Raw genomic sequence first — 7231 nt, forward strand, 5'->3', positions numbered from 1 at the left:
TATGAATATGTTTGTACATGTTGTCCACAGCTAAGCTATGTAGTGCATTATAATTACATTTCCATTAATCATTTTTTAAATTGTGGTTAAATCACAGAGCATGAAATTTATCATCTTAACTACTTCTAAAGTACAGTTCAGTAGTGCTAAGTACATTTATGTTGTTGTATGATCAATCTCCGGAACTTTTTCATACCTTGAAATTCCCCATTTTCTCCTCCCCCAGCCCCTGACAACCACCACCCTACTTTCTGTTTCTATGAGTTTGACTACTCTAGACACATCATGTAAGTGCAATTATATATACAATATTTGTCTCAGCATAATGTCCTCAAGGTTCATCCATGTTGTAGCATATATGAGAATTTCCTTTCTTTTTAGGGCTGAATAATGTTTCATTGCATGTATATATACTATATTTTGTTTATTCATTTATCCATCAATGTTTATTTGGGTTGCTTCTATCTTTTGGCTATTGTGAATAATGCCGTTATGAACGTAGGTGTATAAATATCTCTTTGAGACCCTGCTTTCAATTCCTTTGGATTCATATCCAGAAGTGGAATTTTGCATACATGGTATTTCTATTTTTAGTTTTTTTTTGAGGAACCATCATATTATTTTCTATAGTGGCTGCATTCTTTTACATTTTCACCAGCAGTGTACAAGGGTTCCAATTTCTTTACATCCTAGTCAACACATTACTTTCTATTGTTGTGATTTTTTTTTATAGCAGCCATACTAATTGTTGTGAGGCGATATCTCATTGTGGTTTTCATTTGCATTCTCCTGATGGTTAGTGATGTTGAGCATCTTTTTATGTATCTGTTGGCATTTTGTATATTTTCTTTGGAGAACTATCTATTCAAGTCCTTAACCCATTTTTAATTAGGTTATTTGTGTGTGTGTTTTGTTGTTGAATTGTAGAAGTTCTTTATTTAGTCTGGATATTAATTCTTTTGTTTGTTTTTCGTTAATCCTCACCGAGGATATTTTTCCCATTGGGTTTTTTTTTTAGAGAGAGTGGAAGGGAGGGGGACAGAGAGAGAGAGAAACATTGATATGAAAGAGATACACTGATTGGTTACCTGCTGCATGGCCTCGACCAGGCCAGAGACCAAGCCTGCAACCAAGGTATGTGCCCTTAACCGAATCAAATCCGGGACCCTGCAGTCTGCTTTATGCACTGAGCCAAACCAGCTAGGACTGGATATTAATTCTTTATCAGATATATGATTTGTTAATGATCTTTCCCATTCTGCAGGTTGCCTTTTCACTTTGTTGATAGTGCCCTTTGATGTGATTAAGTTTTTAATTTTGATATAATCTCACTGTTTTTGCTTTTATTGCCTGTGCTTTTGCTATCACATCAAAAAAGTCCTTGCCAAGTTCAATGTCATGAAACCTTCCCCCCCTATATTTTCTTCTAAGAGTTTTGTAGTTTTAGGTTTTACATTTAGGTCTTTGATCTATTTTGAACTAATTTTTAAATGTGGTGTAAAGGTGCACATTTGTTCTTTTGCATGTAGAATCCAGTTTTCCCAGCACCATTTCTTGAAAAGATTATCTTGGTACCCTGATCAAAAGTCACTTGCCCATATATGTGAGGGTTTACTTCTGAGCTCTCTATTTTGTTACATTTATCTGCCTTTATGCCAGTACCACACCACTTTGCTTACTGTGGCTTTGTAATAAGCTTTGAGTTCTGGAAGTATGAAACTTTCAACTTTATTCTTCTTTTTCTAGATTGTTTTGGCTATTCAGAATCCTTGAGATCTCATATAGATTTTAGGATAGACTTTTTTTTTTTTTGCAAAAATAAATTAGTGGAATTGCATCAAATCTATAGATTGTTTTGGGTAGTAGTGACATTTTAGCAAACTTATTTTTTAAATAAGCTACCTCATCCCTGCACTCAGTTGTAACTGGTCTTAGCCAAGTCAGAGTCTCTCAATTTTCTGATCTTCTGATCCCTGATCTTCTGCTCTTCTTCATGCCTGTCTGAATTAGCGGGGAGAATGCTTTCGGCACATAAAAACTTTCAACCAATCTTCTTACTCCCAGCCCAAACTAAACTGTTGGACTCAGTGATATCTGGTTTATTCAATTCTTGAGAAGTCCCAAGGTTCTGTAACTTATCAAGTTTTTGACACATAATTAGCATACGTCTTGTTGGACTTTGCATTAAGATTCAGGCTTCATCTTCCTCTGGCCTATTAAGCTACTTCTCATGTATTGTTTTCCACTTTCCAGATTTTGTTGACATCTCTCATATGCTATAATTAGTTCATTTGGTTTTTATATTCTTGTGAATTTATAGATATTCATTTATTTTCTTCTCATTTTAGTGGGATTTCAGGAGGCAGAAAGCTACACTAATAAAAGACAAACATGCAAATTGACCGTACCTTCGCTATGCCTTAAGCCATGCCCACCAGCCAATCAGAGCAACTATATGCAAATTAACCCAACCAAGATGGCAGCCAGCAGCTACGGAGCTGGAGCAAGCAGGAGGCTTGGTTCCCCCAATGATGGAGGAAGCCAAGCTTCCCAGGCCTGCTGTGGCCTCCACTCAAAGCAACAGTTTCAATTATAGAAGCTAAATAAACCCCAGATACCTGCTTTCAGCCAGCTGTGGCCACGGAGCTGGAGTGAGCAGGAGGCTTTCCTTTTGCCTGCCCCGGGCGGCTCTGAGCTCCACTCAAAGCAACAAAGTTTCAATTATAGAAGGTAAATAAATCCCAGAATAAAAAAATAAAAAGACAAAAAGGAGAGGCTGGGAGCTTCCGTCGCTGGGGAGGTTGGCCAGCCTGAAAATGGCCCTCAGCCCCTCACCCAGGCCCCATCAGGTGGTTGAAGATGAATACGAATTTTTTTGCAAAGAGGCAGTTGGTCACTCTGTTTTCTGCACCCAATTATTGTGGAGAGTTTGGCAATGCAGGTGCCGTGATGAGTGTGGACGAAACACTAATGTGCTCTTTTCAGACTTTAAAGCCGGCAGAGAAAAAGAAGCCGAGTGCCACGAGACCCGGAACACCTCCAAGGGGTGTGATCACAAAGCAAGCAAAGAAATAGATATCGCTTTGACACTGCCTGGTTGGGACTTGTAAGATATAGTATATAACCTTCATTTTAAAACCTATAATGTATATTGGTCAGCTTGCTCAAATAGTGTGTTTGTGGGGCCTAAGTGGACATCCCCCCGAGGGTTCCCGGGCTGCCAGAGGGATGTCTGACTGCCAGCTTGGGCCTGATCCCCCAGGGAGTGGGCCTAAGTCAGCAGGTGGACATCCTCCGAGGGGTCCCAGACTGCAAGAGGGCATAGGCCGGGCTGAGGGACCCCCCCAGTGCACAAATTTTTGTGCACTGGGCCTCTAGTTGAATATAATAATTATATTCAATCCACCAAGTTTTCTCACAAATTTATGTATTGCATTTTAAATTAAGAAAAAAAACCTGAAAAAAAAAAGTGGTTAATAGAGTTATAATTAGGCAAATTAGTTTGCTGGCTAATTCAACTTAAAAATAAAATGTTTAAAAGAAATAAAAAAGAAATAAAATGTTTTGCTATTAATAGTAAAGTGATGAGGAAAAATGGACATCATTAAAGTTATTAATATTTCAATTTTTCTCTTTATTTGACTATTTTTTTTGTTATTGGATATAAAGAGGAAACACATGATGTAAGAGATTATAATAATAACAAAACACTTATAATACTAAGAGAAAATGCAGAATACAAATTTGTGGATACTGCTTGTCATAAGTATGTAAATAGAGAATTTCAGATGGTCATTTATTTTTACTCTGTTCTCAAATAAAAATTGTTGTTATAAATATTTACTTTTTCTTCATTGTAATCAGAGTGCTTTGATATTTATCATTGGACAGTTTGACCTTACAAAAGGGTAACAATTTTTATTTGAGAGCAGAGTAAAAATAAATGACCATCTGAAACTCTCTATTTACATACTTATGACAAGTATGAGAGAGAGAGGAGGAAGCAGGGATCGGGGCGGTTGGGAGTGACCCGCCGCGGAGAGAGAGAGTTGGAAGCAGGGATCGGGGCGGTTGGGAGTGACCCGCCGCTGCGGCTGTTGCCACCACCGCCTCTGTGCTGGTGGAGTGGGAAAGGAGGCGTGAGCCTTGGGCGAGAGCCCCTGCGGGAGGGTCGGCGGTGGGAAGGCGATGGCAGGTATGGATAAACTCAAGTCGACACTATCATCCAACGGCTGCTGGAGGTAAGAGGATCCAAGCCTGGTAAGAATGTCCAGCTACAGGAGAATGAAATCAGAGGACTGTGCTTAAAATCTCGAGAGATCTTTCTCAGCCAGCCTATCCTACTAGAACTTGAAGCACCACTCAAAATATGTGGTGATATCCATGGGCAATACTATGATTTGCTTCGACACTTTGAGTACAGTGGTTTCCCACCAGAAAACAACTACCTGTTTCTTGGGGACTATGTGGACAGGGGGAAGCAGTCACTGGAGACTATCTGCCTCTTACTGGCATAAAAATCAAATATCCCGAGAATTTTTTTCTTCTCAGAGGAAACCACAAATGTGCCAGCATCAATAAAATTTAAGGATTTTATGATGAGTGTAAAAGAAGATATAACAAACTATGGAAAACTTTCACAGACTGCTTTAACTATTTGCCGATAGCAGCCATCATGGATGAGGAAATATTTTGCTGTCATGGAGGTTTATCACCAGATCTTCAATCTATGGAGCAGATTCGGCCAATTATGGCACCAATTGATGTACCAGATCAAGGTCTTCTTTGTGATCTTTTGTGGTCTGACCCCGATAAAGATGTCTTAGGCTGGAGTGAAAATGACAGAGGAGTGTCCTTCAACATTTGGTGCAGAAGTGGTTGCAAAATTTCTCCATAAGCATGATTTGGATCTTATATGTAGAGCCCATCAGGTGGTTGAAGATGAATACGAGTTTTTTTGCAAAGAGGCAGTTGGCCACTCTGTTTTCTGCACCCAATTATTGTGGAGAGTTTGACAATGCAGGTGCCGTGATGAGTGTGGACGAAACACTAATGTGCTCTTCAGACTTTAAAGCCTGCAGAGAAAAAGAAGCCGAGTGCCACGAGACCCGGAACACCTCCAAGGGGTGTGATCACAAAGCAAGCAAAGAAATAGATATCGCTTTGACACTGCCTAGTTGGGACTTGTAACATAGAGTATATAACCTTCATTTTAAAAACTGTAATGTATATTGGTCAGCTTGCTCAAACAGTGTGTTTGTGGGGCCCTCCTTTCCATTTTTTCAGCTAATGAATGGCATTTGCTGGTTATAACAGCAAATGAAAGACTTCACTCCCAAGAAAAAATATTTTGTTTTTAAATTCTCTCTTCCTTTTGCAAACAAATTTAATGATGGTGTTAAAGCTGTGCACCCCCAGACAGTTTATCCTGTCTAAGGGGTAACTGTACAGTTGACTTTCTTTTTTCAATTCAGTAAAACCCATGAATAATGTAAATGCTCGTTTTCTTTAGGATATAAAGAGAGCCTTAGGGTGCTCAGTCTGTACATGTTATTGTCATAAAATGCATACTTTTGATACAAATCACTGTGAACATTTTTTTTAAGACTTCGTTTCAAAGGGATTGCTTATTTCTCTCATTGTCTTGTCATGTACAAACTAGTTTTTATAGCTATCAACATTAGGAGTAACTTTCAACCTTGCCAGCATCACTGGTATAATGTATATTTAATTAAAGCACACTTTCCTCTATCTTATACTTAAAATGACAATTAAAGCCATTATTTAAAAAAAGAATATTTATTAACTTCTAGTGAAGAGAAGTTTAAGAAATGTTCAGTAGATGAACTCAATAGGATGTAGAAGGTGTAGGGCATAGAAAAGAGGAAGGATCCTGGGTGCTGGGAGGGAAGGGTGTAGTGCTCTGAATAGGCCAAAATAGCTTTTTCTATGGGAGACATCTCTAAGGAGCAGCTGTAGGTGCACTGATGGTCTCACCAACCCTGAGCATAGCTCATTAGAATAGGAATGAGTTTTGGTCCAGAACTAAACTGTGGTGGTTTAAGAGACATTGGCAAATTCTTTGAAACTTCTATCTTTGAAAGGTGGGGTCTAAGTCTCCCCATTCCTTAAATCTAAGCTGAACTTAGTGACCAGTTAACCATAGAATGTAGTAGAAATGATGCTATGTGACTTAGGAAGCGGGGTCAAAAAGGCAATATAGCTGTTACCTGGTTCATTGGAACAGTTACACTGGAGCCTTGAACCACTTTGTAAGAATTTTATCACCCTGAGGCTGCCATGATGCAATGAAGCCCAAACCAGCCTAAAGGTAGAGAGACCACACAGACAGCCCTTGAAACCTCATAAGAAAGAGAGGTGCCTGGCCAGCCACCAGCTGCTTCAGCCCTGATGGTCTTCTAGCTCCAGCCTTCAACTGACTATAGCTGCATGGGAGACCCGGAGCCACAACTACCCAGCTGGGTACTTCTCACATTTTTGATCTCCAGAAATAGGAGAGAAAAAGAAAATTACTGTTGTTGCTTTAGCCAATAAAGTATATTATTAATCACACAGCTATAGATAATTGACTCACAGTACCAAAATCTTTTCTAATTATCTGTTGCCACAGAACAAACTAATAGTATAAAGCATGTGTTTTATTATGCTCATAGATGCTGTGGATCAAAAATTCACATAGGGCCCTACAAAGTTAGCTTGTCACTCCTTTATGTTATCTGATGCACCAGCTGGAAAAACTAGGAGTGATTGAATGGCTGGGACTGGTATCATTTGGAGGCAGCTTTACTCACACTTGTATGGTGGTTGATGTTGGCTGTTGGCCAGGACCTCAGCTGGAATTGTCAGCCACAACACCTACCAGGCCCATCTCTGTGACCGGGGGCTTCTTCACAGCATAATGGCTGAATTCCAAGAGCAAGCTATTAGTTCCTTAAGGCCTGGTCCTGGAAACCTGGACAATGTCCCTTATACTTTGTTCACATAGCCCAGATTTAAGGGGAGAAGACATAGATCCCCTTATCTTTGGATAGGAGGAATCTATCTACACTAATAAAAGAGAAACATGGTAATTGGCGTACGACCGCTACCCTTTTTATTGGCTAATCAGTGAGTATATGCAAATTAACTGTCAGCCAAGATGGCGGCCGGCAGCCAGGCACTGAAGCGAGCAGGGAGGCTTGCTTGCTGCGGACTCCAACATTCCCCGCCT

At 39.7% G+C, this 7231-nt stretch overlaps 1 pseudogene; it reads left to right on the forward strand.

Moving 5' to 3' along the window:
• Positions 1-4046: 4046 nt before the first annotated feature.
• On the forward strand, positions 4047-5155 carry LOC102264066 (annotated as a pseudogene).
• Positions 5156-7231: the final 2076 nt, after the last annotated feature.

This window comes from Myotis brandtii, unplaced genomic scaffold (genome assembly GCF_000412655.1).
Source record: "Myotis brandtii unplaced genomic scaffold, ASM41265v1 scaffold115, whole genome shotgun sequence".
In the NCBI taxonomy this organism is placed as follows: domain Eukaryota; kingdom Metazoa; phylum Chordata; class Mammalia; order Chiroptera; family Vespertilionidae; genus Myotis; species Myotis brandtii.